Source organism: Lonchura striata, chromosome 5, assembly GCF_050655825.1.
Source record: "Lonchura striata isolate lonStrDom1 chromosome 5, ASM5065582v1, whole genome shotgun sequence".
Lineage (NCBI taxonomy): Eukaryota > Metazoa > Chordata > Aves > Passeriformes > Estrildidae > Lonchura > Lonchura striata.
Window position 1 is genome coordinate 32,460,935 of NC_140707.1, and position 24,420 is coordinate 32,485,354.

General features: G+C 37.7%; 1 protein-coding gene across 14 annotated transcripts in view; it reads right to left on the reverse strand.

The window, feature by feature from the left end:
• LRRC4C (leucine rich repeat containing 4C) overlaps window positions 1-24,420 on the reverse strand; it is a 487,862-nt gene that overhangs the window by 443,113 nt on the left and 20,329 nt on the right. Inside the window, exon 1 of one of the 14 annotated variants that reach the window (XM_085580211.1) lies at window positions 7,725-7,743. The exons of 12 other annotated variants lie outside the window; for them this stretch is intronic. The gene's annotated coding sequence lies outside the window, so the exon portion shown is untranslated. Of the gene's footprint in view, window positions 1-7,724; window positions 7,744-24,420 lie in introns of those variants that run through there. One more of the 14 variants, XM_085580213.1, reaches the window with a different exon arrangement.

The window sequence follows — 24,420 nt, forward strand, 5'->3', positions numbered from 1 at the left end:
AGTTTCTCTGCACCCTGAAGACCAGAGTCCTCAGCAAACAGCCAGTATACTCTCCTGTTGTGTGCTAAACTCATTATAGAGAATAATGGAACACATTATTTCTTAAATTCTACTGCCTCAGGCCATTCATATCATAAACCATAGGAATTGTGTCACCAATGCCTGAAACAGAAATGAAGCCATAATTTATGCATATTTTAAGACACAGGAGCCCCTCTTTTCACTTTACAATCTTTTAAAGAGCCCTGCAGTTCTAAGATACCTTATTAGGTTCAGTAGTTCTGTAGTTTTTTCAGTATTTTATGTACAAGACAGCCCCTTTTTTAGGTCATGGCAGAACAGTTAAAGAGATGTAAATGAGACAAATTATACTAGACAAAAATTGTATACGTATTATAAGTAATCATCACCATAACCACTGATGTCTAAGATGTGATCTCACCTGATCCAAGAGCAAAAATGCCCTTTAGCATAGGTAGGTTGCAGAACTGAAGTTGCCTTTCTTTAGGAAGGGTATCTTCCTACATGGGATGGTCAGCACTTGGCACATACTTGGAAGCACAGAAATTGGTATGGCACAACTTTTTTTATAGCCCTATATGCAAAAGGAAAAAAAATAACACTCAATTTTCTCTCGTTCTCCAGTTTCAAGAAAAATTGCCTTAGTCTCATTTATTCTGTTTGAGAAGAATGGTGAGAGAGATACAAGATATTTTACAAGATATTTCTTTCCCACCCCATTTTCTCTATTTTCTTTTTATTGTTGTCAGGAAAAGGTTCAGAGGGACAACATGAGATTCTCAAACTGTTTATGGAATATTCCAATGGAATATAAGGAAAAAATTATTCACTAAAGGGTTATCAAGTACTGGAACAAGCTGGCCAAGAAAGCAGTTGAGTCACCATCCCTGGAAGCATTCAAAGAGAACATGTTGCTGAGGCACTTGATGACATCATTAAATGGTGAACACAATGGTGCTGGGTTAATGGTTGGACTCGATGATTTTCAAATTCTTTTCAAAACCTAATGGTTCTATGACTTCCGTAACATGCCTCATTATATTACATAATTAAGAGACAAGATTCTGCCAGCTGTTTTTTCTTGGTTTATGGAAAACTCAATTGCAAACAATCTCTCAATCAGCTCTGATCAACATACCTTTCATATGTAAGTAATTTACTTCCCCTAATAAGCCTTTGTAGAAAACATATTGTAAAAAATTTAGTCCAGAATATAACACCCAAATCTGCTTTCATTAGTGTATTGATTCTGATAGAAGCATTATAATGTACTTGCTAAAATATTTTTGCAACACAAACCATACCAGTTGATTTCAATCAGGTTCAATTAATGCAATGCCTTCTTTACATCCCCTAAAGCTTTTGAAAGTGTGTTGGTGGTCAACAAATGTGCCAGTGCTCTCTGAACAATAAAGAATCTCTGCTTTGTTCTTCTGTTCTACAATAGGAGACTTTTAAAAACTTTACTGACCTTAAGCACAAATTCAGTTCTACAGAGAAGTCACCTTTAATATGTAGAAATAAGGCAACATAATAACAAGAATAAAGATTAAGAGAAAAAAAACATGTTAGAACTCTGAAATCTTTACAAAGGTAAGAACAGAACAGCCTGAAATTTTCTATAGCAACTTAAACCAACACTTTCTACAAATTTTTCAGCATGCTGAAGGAACAGGCAGCAGTCTGATAAATCAACACCTTTGTAACATCTAGTTAGGATATATAATGTCATGAACTCATGCTATTTTGAGGTTTGTGTAGCTTTAACTTGATTGAAACTTCTGTGCATTTCAAATTTTCAATGCAATGAAACAAAATCCTATGGAGTGAGCCAGCATCAAACCTACCTTAAACTCACTTAGGTCCTTAGATCAGAAGACAGCCCTGCAAACATATGCTCATACATACACACATTTATAGCACTCAAGTGGGATTAAATTTACCATATACAAAAGTAAATTTCACTGTCAGTGTCAGAAGGGAAACGACAGAATTGAACCTCTTTATATTATTCTTGTGTTGCCTAGAAGCAGGAAAAGAAAATTTCAATATGCACTCTGACCTCCTTCAATTTCAGGCAAAATTACATTTGAGAAGTGTTAGATAAACTTTGGTAGGCAATTCTGATTGTTCACAAAAGGAAAACACAAAGGTACAGCCATCTCAGCAAGAGGCCACTGGTGAGATTTGTGGCACAATGTTCAGGTTTGGGTCCTTATTTTGCCTAATCAAGGCCAGCAGCTTTCATCTGCTAAATTATATTGCAGGAATCAAAACTGGAATCTGCATACCAAGCTCCCCAGCAACACCCTAATCCCATATGGACAGCAAAAAAAGGTACAAACATTTCATGGTTTTGTTTTTATTGTAAATTGCTGTGTCTTTGGTTTTTTTTGTTGGTCATCTCTATGCAATACCAGTTTTCAGTTAGCTATGGAAAAGCTTAGATTTGATTCTTTGTTAAGGTACAAATGTTAATGTATGTAGGGAGGTAACATTTCATATGGGGGCATGTACTGAAAAAAGAACATGAAAGCTATAGTACATTGTAAATGAAAATAAATTGCCTTTAGGCCAACAAGCTATCCTTCAAGAGGAAAAACCAGATAATTTATGCCTGCAGAGGTACTGTAAGGCTCATATTTTAGCAGACAAAATTTCTCATAATAATACAGCTGAAGCCCAACAGGAAAGATCTATTAATCCTTTGTATATTCCAGTATTGTTTATTCAGCCAAAAAAAGTGGCATAAAACATTAATGCCATTTTCTTACTCAAGGTTTTTTCACTCGAATAATTGAGGAGCTCTACTGATCAGATTGAGACTGGGAGAACAGATGGCAGACATGCAGTGAATAATTTTTGCATCAAGCAAACCTTCATTGTTTAATACAATCTATGCAGAAGAACATGCTCCTTTTGAAGCATCCCACTGGGCAGGTAAGAGTGAAGGATCAGAGTCAATTAAACAAATGTGCTTTCTATTGGCATCCAGAAAGTTATGTCTACTCCATCACCAGCCATAAAGTCTGAGCTAAGTGTGTATTGCTGAATGCCAAAGGACCATTTCCATCTCTGAACTGGGTCAGAGTAACACAGGTGAACAGCAAATGAAGTAAAGGCACCACAATACTCTGTGAAAAATCCTCGTGTTTCCATGTGTTGATATCCTTAGAGGTGGAAAGGTTAAAGGAGGTCACACATCTAGCTCAAAAACAAGGCAAGTCTCTATTGTCAAATTAGGGAAGGATGATTTTGTTCCAGTTCCTTACACAACTGCAGGTTTTCAAAATGCTACAGGATTCACATTAATCTCAGAAGTCTTGTGTTTATATCAGCCTTCCTGAGTTGTAAGAAATCACTTCAGTATTGAAGCTTAAGACTAAAAAGGTTGTGCAAGATGAGTATTGCTAATGCTCTTCTTCCAAAAATTTTAATTTTGTCTTTCTCTGAAACTTCTTTAAGACTTCAGTGGCATCAGCACTGCCCCTTTTAGTGGAAGAATAAACATTCAGAGCAAGGTTTTTCTTTGGCATGAAGTGTCATCTGCTTTCATATCAGTAGCTGTTGGGGAGGAAAGCACTGATAAAGTCTTGTCTCTATTTTTGCCTCTGCTTATTGTTTTTGGGAGTGTTTAGAAAAAGCCAACCATTCACAAATGTCTTATTTGGTTGAAATTAGGACAGCATTTTCATAAAACAAAACACTTGGAGCTTCCTAACTTGCTGTCCAAACTCTCTAAATGCCATGGGACCTTTCTAAAAGGACACTGCTATGACAGCCTGTAGGAAACTGTTCAGCAGTTTGAATCTAGATTTGTCTCTATCATAAGAGGTGAAGGTGGCTGTGAATTTTAGAAGCAACCAAGTGAGCCATTCTTGAGTACTTTCCCATTTTTTAGCCACACTGCAGTAGGGTTATAGGAAACAGTGCACTAACAGCACAGTCCACAACAAAGATAACTCTAGATTTAAAAGCAACTACTGCCTGAACACCCTTTCTCTGCCACATGTTAAAGACAACCTGCTGACTGTTGTTCCAAATATTTAACTCTGGAAACCATATTCTTGAAGTGAGAAGAAATAGATGTGTTGACTACAGCCCTGGATTGACTAGAAAGCAATTTCTTTCCTGAGGTAAGAAATTTACTTCATAATCACTCTGCACTATGGAGTGTCTGGCCCTTACAGTGGTGCCCTGTGACTAAATGGAGTTTTTAAAAATAAACACACACACACATATAGGTAAGTCCCAGCAGTTTTGCTGTTTCAAAAATAACCTAAATCTCCCCATAAAACTCCATATACATATTTCTAAAATTTTATATTAATAAGGTCTTTTATTCACTATGCAACAGGAATAGAGTATTTTTCACAAAATCTATTTTGCATCAATTTTACATTTACTAGCTGTTTCTGGTTGTGAAAGAATTAAATATCATACTACTCTTGTGTTTCTCAAGGGAACCAGTCTGAGATTGTACCTAACCATTGAGAAGCAGCACCAGAAGAAAACAACAAGCAACCAGTCTCATTTCCTAGACATACAAATTTACTATGACAAAGCCAAGGAAACATGTTTGAATGACTCTCAGAGATTTTTTTCTGCAAGACAAGTATCTCCACGTTATTGTTGCTTCAGTAAAACATGGAAAGAAAACAACAACAAAAAAATGTATAAGAACTCAGACAAAATATGCCAGACAGTGAAAAATAACTGATTAATTTGAATTGGACAGTTCTGGTTTTTGGCAGAAACTTGAAAACATTTTTGTTTTTAAACACAGAACCTGTGGCAGCATGTTCTGAATACAAGTTTTAACTAACATAGACTTCTAGGCAGTGTCAGTCAGCATTCAGGTTTGTTACACTGCCCACTTCCCTTGACCTCCAGTGTACTTATTTGATGTGCAAAAGAGGATCAAAGAGAGCATTGCCAAAAGGGAAATTATGGCTGCCTGAGATCTTAACCTATTGTAAGCACCACTCTTTCAAGCCAAGCTATGAATACATACACCGCACTTCTGCAGCTCTTATAAAAGATTCCTGGTGCATCATGAAGATGAAAAATGATTCTCAGTCAAGAGGGAAATTGCCAGAGGTGTCAGAAGTCATGTAGCAGTGACGCAAACAGTGACAAAGACATTAATTTCAATAATTTGACAGTGAAACAGCGCATACCTGAGCTGCTTAATTCTTTACAATCTTCCTTTTTTCACAACAAGATTTGGTCATTTAAGTTTTTCAAAGGCTGTATCTCTATCTTTCCCCAAACTCCTCCCCCCATTTTTACTCCCCTCCAAAAAAAAAAAAAAAAATAAAAAGCACATAGACATTGCATTTCATCAGGGGGATTTTCATTAATTATACTAAATGGAATGATGATCTGGAAAGGTCACACCAGCCTTTCAGCATGCCCTCTCTCCCAGCTCAGTACTTCTCAGCTACAATTGATTACCTTGTCTTTTAGGTTTGTATCGTTCTATCAAGGGCAGCATGTGTGGCATCAACAACGTTATTGATATTGTGATGAGCCACATCCAACCTGATATGGCCTCCACAGCATGTTCAAGGTACTAAAATCTAATAGAGGTTGAAGCCTTTAAAGTGACAGCCTGGAAATGTAGACAGAGGACTGGGGAAACCTAGGACAATAATGGGTATTCCCATGACTCAGTGATGTAGCATAACATAAAGAGTACCCCTCAGTGAGGGGTTTCTCTTATTGTGTGCGTTAAATCTTTGCTGATGCAAGCTATGTTCCATCCATTAAAAAAAAAAAAAAAAAAGTACAACAAAAACTAAGCTACTAAAACATAATTGTCAAGAGAGTTTCTTGGAAATGTCTTTGCTCATCTGCCTTGAAAGAAAGGATTCTTCCCATGTGAAAGATATTCACACAATGATCTGTGAAGAAAGCCACAAGCATGCTTTAGCGTATATGCTTACCTCTTATTCAAGAACAGTGAGATCTTTCAAACAGCTGTAGCTATCCCAACACATATTCTATGTGATTTATCAGATCCCAAACTACTAGAGACTGATTGTTGTATAGGCTACTTGGATGTTATTATCTGTGACAACAGCTCCCTAACCTGGCACTTCACCAAAACCTCCCCGTTGTGTATCTGCCCAAAACAGTATCCCATTTGCCCATGATTATGACCCATATCAAACGTGTAGTAAACAACTGACTTTGGAGAGAAAAAAAAAGGCTTATGGATGTCTGTATACAGGAGACAGCCAAAGGTTCAGCTCTCCCTCACTGCCAGGTTAGCAGGGGACACAGACAGATGGTCACCTTGTGCTGAGGCAGCTCAGAAAATGCTTTTTCCAGTATGAATATAAATGGGTCTTGTCACTTTTAAAGTCTGAAATATTTCACTGGCACCAGTTCAACTGCCTCTTAGTTAAGAGATTTTTGTACAATAAATAAATTTGCAAAAGTGCTAGGTCAAAATAAAAAAACAAACCCAGTCAGCTTCTTCTACCCCCATTTCTCTCATCATTACAATGCACTCTTGGAACTCTCAATTTCAGGGAAATGCAAATTCGTCAACAATGAATTATGCAAGAGGAACGAAATACATGTGGGTATAGATATGACAGAAAAATCTTCTGCAGCACATACGGGGTGACAAGGTACAGAGACAGTGCTCTTCATTCTTCTACAACTGAAGACAGAATAGCTAAATTATACCTGTAGAGAGGTTTTATATACAGCCTTAAGCAACTCCACTCACAGCATCAACACTGCAGAAAGTGACACGTGACTTCTGAGCCCCTGGTTACAGGATGACAGAAAGCAACCTGGATACATGGATACAAATCCCACTTAAGGTTACATTTGTCCTTTGCTGCAGACCCTACCAATCTGCTATGTCCTACTTCACACTCGGTGAAACATGAACACTCGTACCCTGCCTGTTCAATACCCAACCTAAATCACTAATGGTCACTGGAGCTGTTTGTTTTGACCAGGCTTTTTACCACTCGCACACACCAGATTGCAAAACTGTTTGCTCTGCATAGTGTAAAAGTCACAAGCAAGGGGCAAAAGGTAGTGGGTATTGAAATAACAGAATATATTTCAGACCAAATAATCAAACATCTACAGAACTGCAAAATATTCCATAAAAGCACCAGTATAAAATGAGAAGTAGCTAAGAGACAAGGTGCCTCAGCTGAAAGGTGGAAAACCAGAGATCAACATTCCATAGTACTGCTGGCATTAGAGATTCACATCCTCATCTACATCATCAATATTCCAGCACACACACAAGCTTTCACAAGCATTCTTCATAGAAGGTAGACAGGTTGATAGTAACAAGCCAATTTTTACCCTGGGTCCCACTAAAATAATAAAATTTAGTATAAAAAGAGTGCTCACAGGTTCTGACACAGTATAAAGGAAAACTTTGTTTTATAGTATCAAGAACTTGGCCTGAAGGTAAAAGAAAACAAACAAGGCACGCAAAGCAACTTATTTATTCCTACTGTTCTTCAGTTGCAGCAGCTCCCTCAGGATAAAGACACTGCAATACAGTTCTACAAGAAAATTGGAAGGACAGAGAAGCCCTGCTGAGAACTTATTGCAAGTGTGACACAAAACAGTAGCCACACGGCTAAGGAGGTAAACACAGCGTGCCAAAAGAAAAGGAGGTCAGCAAGTGACACCGAGCAAAGCCGCCGGTTAGCGCTCACCGCGATGCAGCTGCGGCGCCGGTGCCATTCTTTGCCGAGGATTAAGAGGGGGAAAGGAGCTGTTTGTTTCCCTGCCGTTGCCACTAGGGAGCTCCTCTCCGGCTGCCGGCAGCATGCTGGAAGCTGGGAGCCAGGAGCGGGCCCGCTGCCGAGGAGCGAGTGCCGCAGCGCCCGGGAGCGCGGCCGCGGGGCAGCCGCCCCGGCGGGAGCGGCACCAGGGGCGGCCGGCAGCGCGCTGCTCCTGCGGGCGAGCGGCGGGCCGGGGAAGGGCTTTGCGCAGGTAATTAGCGCAACGAGGGCCACTAAAGAGCCTGCTTTTGGATCTCCCTTTTCGTTCAAAAGAGCGCCTTCTCGGAGAGCCGATTGCTAGATCACGTCAGATGATGCAGCTTTAAATGTATCTTAGAAAGGTGTGCAAAGAACTATAAATAGAGAACCTGACTCCTAAAATAGATTTTCTTTTTGCCTACACCATGTTTAATATACTAAGAACCTTTCACACACCATCATTTCTTCTCGAGTCTGAACAATCTTTGCCCCCCAGCTTACACATGAAAGCACAGAACCTTGCAGGAAGAAATCATCACTCTCCTACATTTGCATAGCAAATAGCACAATAGAAACACATTCTGGAGAGCCTAAGAACCAATGTAATAAAATAGCAAGTAAAAATATCAGTTAACACATGATATGTGAAACAAGTGACTCAACAGCCACAAAACAGCCACAAAAATAAGGATTCAGGAGAGCAGAAAGGAATATTTTCAATTAGATTTTTAAAAATCCAAACTAAACAGTCTAGGGAAAACATTTTTATTAACTAGCATTCACATCAGAAAAAAACCCACAGCTAGATTATAATAAGAAATAAAATTTAAAATTTTAATAGTAACATGAAAAGTATACAACAAAATGTTTTGTACTACAACTGTGTACACCAATGTCTCCAACCACGTTAACACCAAGGAACATATTTCCAGACAGACTAAGTGTTGAATGTTTCATTTACAGCTTTACAGAAAGTTGTTTTGGATTTCCATTATTTTCTGTTTCAGGGTGGTGACTTTGTAACAAAAACCTACTCATGAATCAGTGGGCAACACACCAAAATTTCCATTTCTACCCCCAAACTAAGAGCACTGGACTGCATTTCTCCCACAGCCAAAGTTTTAACACTGACTTGGCTCATCCTAGAGGCAATTACACCAACTCAGTGCTCTAAAATGAAAGCTGATCAGCATGCAGTCATGTTATGCAGACTTCATAAATCTTAGCAAGCAAGCACTGCAAGCAGCTAAACACATATGGGACATAAAACTGGACAGCCCACTTGGAGAAATAAACAAGGAGATTGCTTAGCTCCAGATGCTTGTGCAAGGCTTCTTTTCCCCAATTGCTACAATCCCCACCTTGTCCCATCTCTCTTCCTCCTCTTGGTCACTCAGGACTCTGAGACTGCCTCTAGCCATGGGAGACCAGCTCTTTACTATGTCCTCCCACCCAGCTGCTTCCAAGGTCAACAGCTCTGCCATGGTTCTTTGTCTGTGAAGCAAAGGAGAACTTGCCTCTAGCTGAAAGCAGAGCAAAGTAGCAAAAGGAGCAGAGCTGAATCTGAAATGCTAAGTATACAAAGACAGCTGAGAGCTTGCTTATGCAGTGAATTCTTTGATTCACTTCCCCCACTCAAGCAACTTTAGTCATTTTCCTCTGATAATGACAGTGCCATCTGCTCTTACCATTTATCTGGTATCCCTACCTTTTGGGTATGGAAACATCCCTACTCACATAAAGCATTATCAAATCAGTTATGTTCTGTTTATGAAAACATACTCAGTTGCTGGAGGGAAGATCACATAGTCATAAGCAAAGTGACTCCAATAGCAAGCCACAAGATACTGGGAAGAAACAAAATCCTACATGTTTTGTCACATAACTATCCTTAGCAGCTGTCTCTTTACTCAACCAAGTTCCAGAAGAAATGCCCGCAATTTCCCTAGAACCACTCCCAAGTAAAACCAAACCCAAGTAAAACCAAACCTACAGGGTTCCCAGCAATAGTCTGGCAGAAAATGCAAACATACAGACAGACAGAACATACTGGGCCTCAGAATGTTACTCTCTGGCAGAATTTGACATCCTCTAGTTAAAGGACTATAATCTGTGAAGTCATCCAGCACATGCTGATGGGAATAAGGAAAAGTACATTGGTATACAGATGAGGGCCCTAACTGCATTAATAAATTTTGAAACTCTACAGCCAACTTCTCAGCGACAGCTCACTAGTTCATGTAAAGGACAAATGTGCCTAGAGAGGCTGCATAGTCTTCATCATTGAAGGTCTTTAAAAAGAAATTAGACATCTGCCAAAAATTATACAAGTACATCCGAACATTCCGTGGGCAGACACCATTGACATCCTTTCAAACGCACACCTAAAGAAGATTATCCTTTAATCTATCCTAATTAGTAGCCTCCCAGTGGGTTGGTCTCTCCCTTCATAAGGCTAAATTTTACCAAAAAATCATTCCCAAAATGAATATAACACCTGATAATATGAGACAGCACAAAAAAAGTTAAGTAGACAAAAATCCTATAAAGCACACCCAGAAGCTTTGTGTATTTAAGGTTGATGAACCACCCTAACAATGCTAATCAGGGTCAGTTCAGACAATGTCTTCAAAATAGAGGCTGTAAAGTGGGGACTAAAGCTCATAGGAAGTTAGCAAACCTACAGAGAGGTGAATGATCTTCTCTATAATTATTTATCAGTACATCAGGACTTGAAATAAAAAAACCCGGCAAGCTCAAAAGTCAGCCCAGGATGACAGGGACCACAGTTTCCCAGCAATGTCAGTGAGCAGCCAGAGTCTCATGATTATCAGCAATGTTTTGTCCAGAGCTGCAGATATATAAAGTGGAGAGTGAAAATGTGTAAAGATGAAATATGATAACTGAATATAAACAACACCAGAGTGAACAAAGGCCTGAATTTTTAAATGCTCAATTTTGATTTATGTGCCCAAATAAGTGTCAGATTATGAAGAATTGCTACACATGGAAGCCTTCTGAAACAAATATGGCTATTATTGCCACAATAAGAATTAGTAATAGTGTAGAACTTTTCAAAGGGAATTCTGCTTGCTTATGCAAAAGGAACACACAAGATACAAGAAAATCCATTTTTGAGATCTCTTAACTGCTCTCAAGTCTAAAAGGCTCAAATATGTCACATGGTTTCAAGATCAGTAGAGCTGGTCAGAGCATATTTCACTTAACTTAATAATCAGTGAAACATTATTTCATAATTCTTTGTGATGATTTATATAAATGCCCAAACTGCAAATTACACAGTTTATGATGCTTGGAAATTCACATGCTATCACCTTTCTCTGAACCATAAGATAAATTTATGTAGATATTTCTTTCTACATCAAACCAGTAGGATGACCAATAAAAGGAGACTTCCACAAACACAATTTTATCTCAAAAACTTTAGGAAAAGAACTTCCCATTTCCAGTACCTATTTAGCTACATTATGATTTCTAGTTTCCTGTATCATACACATGAAATGCATAGGTAAGATATTGTCTTGTTCTGCCAGGTATATTCAACAGAGTCAGTTGGCAAAATGTGTGCTTTCCTTTCCTAACATATGGCCCAATTACCATTTAGTCTACTATGCAGCAATCTTTTTATCAATTGGCACCAATAGTCACTAGACCCCGGGCTCAAGTACTTATCTGATTACATATGTGCCCAGAGCTGTCTGCATAATACACTACACTCAATATAAACAGGGATCTCTTGCTTATTACACATCCGATGCTTGACTAGCTAAGAACCATTAGAAGACACATGACAATCATGTTAAGTAAGCTGGTTTGTTTCATTTTTCTGCAGTGCTTTGTTTCATATTTCTTTGCAGAATAACCATCACTAGCAACTTGTCTGATAAAAGAGGTCCTAGGTAAAAACTAAAGGACAGTAAGATTCAGGAATACAACCTGTGGGTCATGTTGCATGTATTGCAAATACTGCACCTTTGTAACTCCAAAAGTCAGTTTTCCCAAGGTTCCTGGAACTTCTCACTTGTAAGCAGCTTCCAGCACCTTCAGTAAGGTGATCTGTGCTGCCTCACCTCTATTTTAGAGCCACACCTGTGCTGTCTTGTCTTACCAGAGGAAAAAAGCTTTGTATGTTTTGACTCAATGACAGTCAAGGTTTTTTCCAATTTTAATGATTCATTTTTAGTTACTGAATTCCCACAGGTGGTATGGAAATATGAAGCCACATCTGAAAGCTCCAGACAAAACTTGAGCAAAGAGTCATATCTCCATTACAAAGGCCCTATCTCCATCTCTTGTTTGTCATTATGAACCCAAACACTCACAAATTGTACAATATAAGCTGCCATTTACTTCCCCTCAACCAAGCAACCTACAGATAGCCTCTGATGCATTTAATTAGTCCATATCTATAAGCACTTTGATAAAAAGCAATATAATGTGCCAAGTATTACTATTGAGTAACCAGCAGCTCAAAAGCATCTTGCCAAAATACAGCAATAAGCTTGTCCTTTTAAACCTGCTTATAATAATTATAGCTGTTAACAACAGATATTGTTCAGCTGAATGAACATCGTGAGACTTCAGCAAGCAGCTCTCATCAATCTGACATTCTTACAAACATCCCTTGCTAAATGTCAAGTGAGATTTCCAGAGGGAAAGAAAAGTGTCTTTCCTCCCAGAAAAGGACAAAGTTTACACAGATAAGAACAGAAAGTGAGACAGAAGTGGAAGCAAATAAATGTTTTCAAAAGAGCTCTAAAATTACTGACAACTATACAACCTATTAAAGGTCTGGTTTTAAGCAGGAGAAAGAATCATTTACAGTGCAGAAAACTGCTTCTTTTGGACACTGGTATTACTCTTCATAGCTAAAGAAGAAACCAAGAAAACAGTGATTTTAATTTTTTTTTTTTATTTCACACTTCTGTTCTAGTCCTTTGAAGAGTTATTTGGAAGTAGCTTGCCATGTGTTAAACTGTTCATTCATTCTTTAATATCCTAAACCAAATGATAAATACCTTACTGGCACAAGAGAAACCACAGTACATTTCATGATAATTTTGTGGTATTTGCACAATTTCAATATACAGGTGGATTTTTCTGAAGGAACATTTATAATATCTTGTTCACTGGAATACCCAATGCCGCACTGGTCTTCCACCAACATAATACCCCAATATGTTAACCAATGTGAGAACAGAATGAATGAGTAAGCATTAGCATAAGTATTAGCTAAGCAGCAAGATGCTTTTAAAGTGCTACCTCAACACAAACACAACAAAATTACCAATAGTTCAGTATAATTTTCTGTTTGGTCTGGGCTTTTTTTTTTTAATCAAAAGGATGCTGAAGCATTTTTAAATGGTTATAAAGTACTTTAAAGTGATAAATCTCTAGCATGCCTTATAATAAGCACCTCACTTTCCCATGTGTATATTAGAATAACTTCCTTCATGTGGATGTAGCTTATTACCAGTAACATATGTATTGCAGTCCTCCCTGTGTGCTTGATTTATGCCATAGCCTTTCACATATACACATAAAGTCCTAGCATCAGCTGCCATTTAACAAGCTACCACAAGGAGTAACACTTTCAGAAAAGCAGACTTGTGGTTCTCAAAGAAATTTTCATAGTTGAAAGAAACACAGAAGAATAGCCCTACTTCCACAATGCTTTTCAAAATACTCCTGAAACACTTCAAGAACTGCTCTCTCTCCAAGCTTCATGAACACTTCCATTTAACAGATGCAAATTTTTTTAATGGGGAGAAAGAAAATGCCACTTTCTATTTCCAGGTTGAATCTAAAATTAATCATGCTTACACACTTAGAATAAGTAGAATTGCAAGATTTTTTCCCCACTGATAGATTAATCCATATTAATGAGTTATGAAATCACTTAGCCCACCTGTAAATCAAGACACTGAATTTTTCCTACTGCAAGACTAGTTCTACATGGCAAACAAGAATAAGGTATTGTACTTCAAGAGTCAAGTGGATAAACAGAAAAATTGAAATAGCAGCTATTTGAATTCAGTCACACACTCTGTTAAACTGGTAGTGAGGTTCACTATAGATGACTTTCCAAGTCATTAGAGTCTGGATATGATTGGTTTTCTGACAGTCTCATAAGTTTAACTTTTATAGTAATAACTTCTATTTGAGCCAGTTTCAAATTGCCATAATTAAAGGAAACTTCTGCATTTTGCAGCTTTGGACTCTGCACAAGTTTTAGCCCTTGGCCATAGCACTTTGCTGAAAAGCTTTCATCTAGGGTAGAATTTAGGATTTCAGGTCTTCCAAATTTAAGACCTTGTGACTTAAAAGCTACCTTAAAAGATGACCAAGGTAAAAGTAATGTGATTATGCACACCTGAATAATGAAACAAAGAGTTCTGAACACTTTATGTTTGTCTGAATGGGATTTTACTCTGATTTCTAAAGATAACTCTAACTCTACCAGCCATTCTAGTGCAGTGGCAGCCATAGAGCTTCCTTCTTTCAACAGAAAATAGTAATTTTTCATTTAGGAACTAAACAAGTGCTTTATAAATCTGAAGTACTGTATTTACTTTCTGACAATAAACACTAACCAAATCCAACCTGGATAAAGAACCGTGTACCAAAAAAATAAAAAATTTAAAATGTAACAGGGAGAGGCATGGAACACTTGTGTTATTCCATCTAGGAAAGAAATGGGTTAACATTTTCATTGTTCCAAGGTGCAAACAACCATTATTCATTACAGTTACAGGATTGTTTTAGTCTCCTTCATCAAACCAAGAAGCATTTACAGCAACATCTGCATCTGTGCCAGGGCTGAATGACTAGTGGTCACATTAGCCAATCCCGTTCCATGCAAAAAAAAACCCAAAAAAATAATCAGAGGGAGCAATCAAAACTAATACACCACAAACAAAAGTTGCTCATTTCTTTCTCTGAACATTTTTAACTTGATCAATGTCTGAAGTAAGCTTAGGTTGTTGTTGTTGCTCAATTCCTTCCATACTAAAAGAACAGATTCAGCAAAGTCACTGTCATCAACATCTCTTAACACAGTACACAAAGCCCTGAGCCTTAGGCAGCTCTTCAGATCAAAGTGGGTAACAAATAAATTATATACCTGCATCAGAGACAGGACTGTTATGACAAAAGGGAGGGGAGAGATTGGGAGAGGTAATAAGGTCATTTCACCTATTTCTTATTGGATTTACATGTTTGCAGTAAGCAAATTAAGCCACAACAACACCCACAGCTAATGAACTAATGAGTGGTTAGCACCACCTCCGCTTGCTCGCTTAGCGGCAGGATGCTTTACCGCGCCCAGTCCGGCTGCCTCCCCACTCCGCTCCTCCCCTTCCCGGTACAAACCGAGAGGAAAAGCAGCTGGACCGGTGCTCCATGAGCCCTGCTGGCGACTGTTCCCAAGGCTTGTGCTGCACCAGGATGCACTGAATTTAAAAGAGCTCTTTTAGAGCTATACTTTAAGCGCCTCCAGGTCATGAAGAAAACAAACCGATTTTAAACTGCTCTCAATCATGATAAAATTCAGTAAGGAGTCCAGAAAAAACAGTAAAGAGAAGAGATTAAAAGATTTAAAGTAGAGATACAGCTCACTTAAATGGTCTTTAAATAGTGGGCTCCAGTCTTTCTAAAGACTTGCAGAGGAAGCTCAATGGAGGAAGCTTCTATGGGGGAGAAGGCAAATATCTGTGGTCAGTGAAATGCCAAACTAATGTTTGGAGACAAGATGGGGCCACCACTAGCTGAAATTTAATCTTGTTTGCACAGGCTAAAACAAAAAAGTCAACTAAAAAGTTTCTGATAGTTGTTCACCTCACAAGTACAAGAAGTTTTAATGTTTTGTACAGAAAATCAGCTTGTTATAGAATAAGTGATTATGGCAGAAGCACTTGAACCTTCTGAAATAATAGATGAATGTATATGCTCACATACTATTTCTAGCTTTATACATGGGAACAGTAATGGATTTCTAAATAAATACTGTGTTACTCCCTGAATAAAGTCTGAAAATGTTTGTGTCACACAGTTTTAAGAGAACAATGAAGACAGCAGAGTCAAGGGGGGTATCTGTATTTATGAAGATTTGAAGTCAAAAGGCAAATTCAGTTCAAGTTATTTTGTAAAAGAAACTAGCCCAAAGTATTTTAATACTGATACAACCTCATTCTGAGGGTGACAGAACATCATAACAAGACTAAAGTGCTACTAATGGTATTATTTAAATAATAGTTGTATTTATGCAGAAGGTGGTAGGGACTGTCTTGGAGGACTTGGTGCTTTTTCTTATTCAAATTTGGAATTATAAATTATTTTTAAGCTTTCTAGAGGAAGACTACACATACATAGAAATTAATGTAAATATATTGTTAAAACTTGTCTCTGTCATATCCAAGAACCTAGAATTTAAACCCCACATAGTTTCATCATCTCTTGTGAATTTGCAAGCTCTTAATGTATTAATTTCCAAAATCAGAATTCAAAGCCACCATCTTTATGAACTATTTTAAATAAATCTTCTGTACCACAACAGATGTGAAGGGGTAAAATATTACAGTGTTGTTCTGTGCTTCACCTGTAAACAAGATCCTAAATTTAAATATATTTACTCTGTAAAGGAATACATACTAAGGTGGATTAGGGTGAAAGCTTGCTTTTTAATAAATATTTTCTATTTTTGGATTCTCAAATCAAGTTCTATTGAAAATAACAACCCAAACATTAGATGCTGTGGGCTAATTAAATGGGAATATGCTGTATTAGTGTTTTATTATATCCCATAAATTTAAGAGTAATCACTAGAGAAATGTTACTTTTTGATGGAAGCCTATAATCTTCATATTCATTAAATATCATATAGATCATCTTCAGGGGGCAGAGATTCCTCTAAATTTGTGACTATAAGGTTCAAGGCAACATAATCTTAACTTTGTTAAAACTCTAGCTAGAGGTATTCTTTTACCAAGCACTGCAATCAGAGCCTTTGCTGGGAACAGCTGGCTGGCCTGCTGTCAGACCCCTAAGCCCTGGAGCTGCTGCATGGTCCAACTGCTCTGAGTTCTACCAACCCGTGTCCTCAGAGCAGTGTCGGTCCTCAAGTTTCCCTATGCAGCTACAAAGCAATTAAAGCAGCTCAACACCTGTATGGGCTTTGTAATATTCGTCTCTATTCTTTAAACTGATCTCACAATCCTACTTTGTTGTTTCTACCCTTGGGGGAAACAGAATCAACCCTGCAATTCCAGAGCAGGATTTGTAACAAAATGTATTAGCATAAGCTGCTGTACAAACTGTGGCTGGATTTCACACCCACTGTGAATGGGGGCTATGCAAAACAATGGAAAGCAAGACACAGCCTCCAATACAGCAAGTCGGAACTTCATGGTTGATTTAGTGACTTTTAGTGACTCAACCCTTGCTTAATCATTCTCAAATTATTCTTGAGCCAGTGTGAAGGAAATGAGTCAGAATTTGCTTGCATATTTCATCTCGATCCTTACCAGCAAAGGGCATGCAAAGCCAGCAAAGAACAAGACTGAAATTATGATGGCAATATTTACAAACAAAGCCAAATCTAAGGTTGCTAATGACACAGAAGCTGCCCACTATCCTGACTTGGTGATCCACATTTATTGCCCTCATCCAGTGTGAAGAGCAGTTGCATCAGTCCTAGCAAGGGCTTGTTGCAGGTAGTTCAGATTCAGGCATCCCCAGTATGACCCATTTCTCCATCTGTCCTGTACTACTGAAGTGCAGTTTTAAACCTACTTAGCCAATAAAGGTAATGCAAAAGGTAGCAGCAAAGCAACACTGGTGTACTGATCCTCACTCCTGCCTGGGGATGAGCAGCTTAATTAAAAATTTTGGCACTAAAGGTCACAGAGAGCAAAAGACCAAATATCTGAACCACAGTCTTGACCAACAATGCATTGCTTGGACATCCCATTTTGTGCCAGTTCTGCCAGTTAAAATAGTTTGATCTCTAAAGGAAATTATTGCTTTAACTTGCAAAATGATTGCATTTTATCAGCTATTCAACAATAAATTTACAAAATTACTGCTTGCTGAGTGCCTGCAAGTAGAAATTGAAAGTCCAAGCAAGTAAAAGTTTTTTCTCATTTGATGAAACTTGGGGCATCATATGTATAATGAAATGCCATTAAAGATATTTGTTACTATAATGCAGAGAAATCAACTTAATCAGAAATAGCATCAGAAGGACACGTAGTGGTAGCAGGGAAGCTTCTCATTTTTGTCCTGAGGGGCAGTAACCATACACTGGGGAGCAATTTACCAGCATAATGCAATCGCTCAATAACAGCTTTAGTAGTCTATACAGTACATAAATCTGTACACTCTTTATCCTACAAGAAAACTGGCCACAGAGAAAGCAAAAGCAATTAAGACAGATCACAAAGTAGCTACATACGCCTGTAATAGATCAAATAAGACTATTTTTTCCTAGACATTTTTATACTTACCTGAACTCGGTTAATATCAACAGGCACAGAAAAAGAGCCTGGTCCCTCTAAAAGGACCAGAACACCTGCCTAGATTTAAAGGCAGTACATATTTCCAGTACTATTGGGGATTATCATGTCTAATGGATAGGGCAATGAGACAACTGAGGTGTATTGTTTTCTTTTGTCTACTAAACCAACAGAATCCAACAGACTTCTAATCTGGAAATAAACCAAGGACAAAGAACATTAGTTTCATATCATCCACACAATCTTCTTCTCAATGATAATATCAAATCATAAAAATAAAATTGAGACTCTAGGGAACTGAAAAAAAAAAACAACAGCTCAAGTACCAGCCTTTAAGATGTGAAAACCAAACCACCTTAGTATCACACTAGTAGTCTTGCTCAAAACATTTTTAGTGTAGGAGCATATTCATGATTTGTTTCAGAAAAGGAAACAATTAAAGCACTTCTTTTGTAATATTAAAAATTTAAACAGTATTACACTAACAAAAGGCAATTTCCAGTCCCATTACTAACAATGGTAAAAAGCCCATGTAAACTTAAATTCTTAATGTTTCCTAGTGTCTGTGTATTTATCCTACTAAAATCAAGTGGAACATCAGGGCCTTTTGTAGAAGACATGTTCTTCTTGCTCCAGTGACCTTTTCTCCACTGCTTCTCATAGTGCTCACCACTAGGCTTAAATAATTAAACCAGTCTCAGCCTGAACTGACTTCAGAAATGCACCTACATTTGAAAAGTATTATTTAGACAATAATTTGTAGAACAACTGGAGGTCAAATGTCTATTCTCATAAACTGATGCCCTTATTGGAAGCATCTATTCATTTCCATTGCCCTCGGGCAATGGACAAGATCATTGAAGGAGCCTTCTAGTACACCAATTACAGTTAAACAATATGGAAAGAAGGACAACCACCAGCAATGTTCAGAAGTAAAAGATTTTAAGCTCATGTATGGTTTCTGCTTAAAAGAAAAAGAGCACTCTCATTGTATAATAGACATTAAACTAGGACAAAATAAACTTAATAAGTATTCACATTACATTTAGAAATTATTATTTTTCTAAATATTCATAGATTTAGAAAGCACATTTTGGCAAGTCATGGCTTTTCTCCTCCCTCAATAACAAAGCACATTTCTACAGGCAAAGTAAGCATATATGAATATCAGAGCAGTAATTTTATCCATCTCTACTTCTGTTGTATCCTCAAGGCCATGGCTTTATAGGTTGTCCTGTGTTCACCTACATTCTCCTACAGTTTCCCTATCCATATCCAAAAGCATAAAGAAAATGATAGTTTTGGGGAAGCTTGTTTCCTGCTGATACCAACAAACATTTCAAGTTGGCTCAGTCCTAGACAGAGAAAAAGATGTAGGTTTATGTTCACAGAGAGATAAGAGATAAGGAAATTACTCTTCTCCACTGCCAGACCTCAGAATCTTCCATTACATTTCAGATGGAAAAATCATTGAAATGTTCATGATTCAAAGCAAAGCTTTGATTTCAAATGGGAAAATACATTATATAAAAATAAGTTTATTCGACAAACTCCTCCTTTTCTCCTTTCTTTCTACATTCTGTAAGTATGTCTAGTAGAACATATAAATAATATAATATAATAAATATAATATTCAATGAGACAGGTGTGGAACTTCTCTTTTAATCTAAATGAAAAGAAAGATTGTTCATCTCCACCTACTTCGGAAAAATAATATAATAAGAAGAATTAAGGCAGATTAAGAGACTCTTTTAGGCAGCTTAAGACTCTTAAGCACACACTCCCAAGCCAAGTATTTATAATACAAGAAGTCTCCTAGTTACCTCTCTCAAATGTCACTGTTGTCAGTATGGCATAAAGCTGCTTAAACTATAAAGCTGATTGTCAAGGGAATCCCAGTCTGAAGGGATCTTTTGTGGTCTGAAAGGGTTGTGACTTCTGTAAAAGGAGGGCATTGGGTTACTACAGCAAGCGTTGAATATCAATGACAAAGGAGGAAAAGGAAAGCTCACAAGTCAGGCTGTACTCTCTCTCCCTTACCACTCATCTAAATTGCCAGGTAGTTGCAGGGCAGGAAAGAGCCAAGGAGAACCAGGGCAGTCCTTGCTCCCCGAGGCCACTTTGCTCTCCAGTAAAAAGCATGGACACTATCCTGCAGGTCACAGAACAAGAAATGCCTCTGAGCAATGCCCAATACACAGCCCACTCCACTGCGAATATCCCCTGCAAATTTCAGAGGCAAAAAACCACATGGAACAGGTGTGATACGAAACATGAAGAGAAGAAAGAAAAGTGTTTACTTCCTGATGGCACAGGTTACATGTAACCATGCATTAACTCAGCCACTTTCCTCTGCACATTCTAGAGCTGATAATATAAAGCTATTCATAATTCTTTAGTTTTTGGAGAGGGTCAAATTTACACACTTCTGGCATATATTTTTCATGGAAGACATGGCTGATTATATAAAAACTGCTATTGTCAAATATTCTGAGGTCTAGTTCATGATCTCCAGAAATCACAACATTTTCTTTTCCAGTAACGAAAATACCTACACATTCAGTTCTATTACATGATAAAAATTTTCCATGTATTGGTCACTTGATTTCAGCCTATTTACGGATACTTAGGCTCTTGCATACCTACTTAGTAAATTACCTCTTCTTCCTGCCTCAGTTTCTTCAGGCTTTCTGAATTCAACTGATTTTAATGTTAACTATTTTTAGCTAATGAGAGGAATGATTGCATATCTGAACAGATAAAGAACATGACTTTAATATTTACAACCCAATTGTAATACAAAAACTGAAGAGTCTCTGGTGGGACAGTACTTCCACTAAGTTCTGTTCTGATTTGAGTTTTATTTTTACTTAATATTTAAGGATAAATAAAGGATATAAATAATATCTTTTATTTAAGGAACTGTAGCTCAAATTTGTAGACAAATCCAAGCCTTAAGTTTTCAAAGCTTTTTTCAAGAGAGCTCCAAATTCCTTATGGAGTTTTCATAATGCCACTCCTGTTATTAGCCTTATTCAAAATAAAAATGGAGATTTGAGAACTGAATTATTTCTGAAGCATACACTCAAAAAGTTTTTTTTTTAAAAAAAGAACACTCTAAAACCCATTTTCTCCCAGCTAAACTGCCAAAATACACTTTGCATGCAAAATTAAAACTTTCTTCCATATGCAATCTGAACAATGCAATCGCTATTTCTATTCTTGCAAAAATAGGAAAGTACTTTCACCTTTGAGGCAATCTCTGAGTTCATCTTATTCCACCCTCTTCTCTCCAGTTTTTGCTATTGAACTTTCTGCTTTACAGAAGGCAGCTACTCTTGCAGGTTTTAAGTAGGCAGATAGTTTAGTTTCAAAGTGTATAATTTTCCTGAAACAACCAAGGGTATAGTGAATTTATGTTTACATGAAATGCACCTTTATCATGAGGTACTCCAGAGAAAATAAGAAATAAGTTGAAATGAATGCAGTCCCAAGATGAGAGCCTCTATGGAAAGGCCTAATCCTCAGAACATTCACCTTTGCTTCACATCATTCAGTAATGATGCTTTCAAGAATGTTTAACTGATGAACAGTAAGTGGTGAGGGGGAAATCACACAGACTAAGAGGTGCCATCCCTAGATTTACATAATCATGCCAAAATGATGTCTTCAATGTATTTAATATGACTAGTATAGAAGCATTGCTGTTCTTTCTCATTTGCCAATTTATTGCTGGGACATCAGGAAAAAACAGTGACGTTTATACACTGGTAGACAAATTTCAAAAAACAAATAAGGATTCTATAAAAAATATGCCCACTCCTTCATAGCCTCATGTTGCCTTTTCTCCTACAGCTAAAAAAAGGGAAAGGAGAGGGCTTCCAATGCTCCCACAGGAAGATAAATGAAATTAAGCAAACATTTCCAAAAAAGAGTTACTGCCCTCCCACTGCACTTGTTATCTTTCCTTCACACCAAATCAGCTGCTTCAGAGAAGTTAAACAGAGGGTGATATAAGTCTGTTCTTTTGTAAGCAGGACAAACAACGGGACTGGAACTTATCCTGCAGTTACAAGTACATGATGGATTTCATGGGTCCTTGACATAAAATTAACGTACTAAGCAACCTCGAAAATTACCAAAAAGATTGGAATGGTCCTCATGGAAAAATCTGCTGGCCACGGGTCACAAACTCCATGATATGTAAAAAATGCATGAGGAGAAGCCCTTCACTTAGTCGGCAGTTATGTGCTTCATTTAAGCATGTTTTTGTTTTACACTTTTCTGTTCACCTCTGCAAGGCACAGAATACACAGAGTACTTACCACTGATGGCCAGTTGAGTGAAGAAATTTTGGCAAATTACAAAACAATTGTCAGTGCAAAAAGTTTCTTCAATACATACTGGGAAGAGACCTAGATTTCTTGCTACAGTTCTGCCTCTGCAGTATCTGTTCTGAGAAAGTCTCCAGTTTCTGAAGAAATCTCTGCCCACCATCCTCCCCCAGGATCAATAGGATTCTACCTTATGTAACAATTCTAAGTTTGGCAGCAAGAGCTCTTACACAGCAGCATCTTGCAGACTGTGAGAATACCAAAATGCTGTTTCCTCCTTGGCAATATGAAACGTCTGTAGAAAACTCAGCATACCATCGGGTCATTTGATCTTCACTTTGAGGATTTCACCATCACTACCTGAACAATCTGAGAAGTAACAGCCTCTGGAAACAGATTCCCACCTGTATATATAGTACATGCCCTCAACACTACCCTTTTGTGCCACTCCTGAAAGCTATGATGTCTTAATAAATATATTCTCTTTTTTTTAAATTGTTTGTATACAACTCAAAAGTACGTTAACTTCTGCAGTAATTTGAAATAATGTTAGGAACTCTTACTATTAAAGGATGCCTTGTTAGCTACCTCAATCTCTGAAAAGACAAATAATAAATAACACCATAATGAGTGTCCTCCTTAAACAACCTGATTAGCTGTCACTTTGACAATCTAAAAAATTAAACAAATCTCTCAAATAAATTTCACTTTCACACTTCCAACTAGGAATACTGAAATTGGTTTTAGAAATTACAATTAATTTGGTTGAAATTCAAGACTCTTAACCAGCATATTACCTACCATGTTTGCTTGCTAGCCTAGGAAAAGGAATTTTGAAGTCTCCTTCACTCCTAGACCTTATTCTCACTCCTAGACCTTATTCTTTGACACAGAATGAAAAGAATTGGGAAGGAGAGTAAAAGAGAAAGTGGGAATGAGGGTGGTGGGTTGGTGTGGAATGCAATTCACTTCATTCACCTAACTTGTCAATTCAAAGGATGTATTCGTAGCTTCATTTTTCTTCAACTGGAAAAAAGTAAATTTTACTTACTATTAATTCTTTTAAGAGTAAAGAACCCGAAATTCACCTGCATGAATTTCCAGTGATCAGAATATTTGTCAAAGTCATATACATTCATAACAATGTGTTCCTGAAAAACTACTCTTTTCTGCCTCCTTATTTCAAAACCAGGCCAGTGTCATCACATTAATGTAAGATAATATTGCAGGCCAACACAGTGAGTCAGCAATCAAAATGACATGTTCTGCCTTCCCACAGAACTTGTTCCTTTGGTTTTAATCCTGGAATTGCTGGTACATCTCCTCTCTCCCACCCTCCCCTTACTTCTATGCTACTGCATTGCTTCAAGATTGCCTTACCAGTTGTCAGCCCAGCTTGTTCCAGAAGAAAGAAAGAATTCATGTGTAAAGTACCCTGGGTCTTAAAAACACAGAAACACGTGCTGGAGAAGGTTAATGCCTGGTTGGCTGACTTCAGCAACAAGAAAAGGAAGCTGCTCAATTAACTGGAACTAAGTGAAAAAGAAATTTCTGTTATCTTCCACTTATTCTTAAAACAACATTTAGATAATTCAGCTCATGAGAACCTCATTGTATCCACACTCCTACTGAGACACTTTACCTATGACACACTGCCAGATATATTCAGGCCTTCCTGTCAAATTCCAGCAAGATGCACAAAGCATAGTGGATTGAGCTCACACAAGCAGCCAAAGAGTACAGAGGAGAAAGTATTTTACACATTAGGTGAGACTGAAGGCA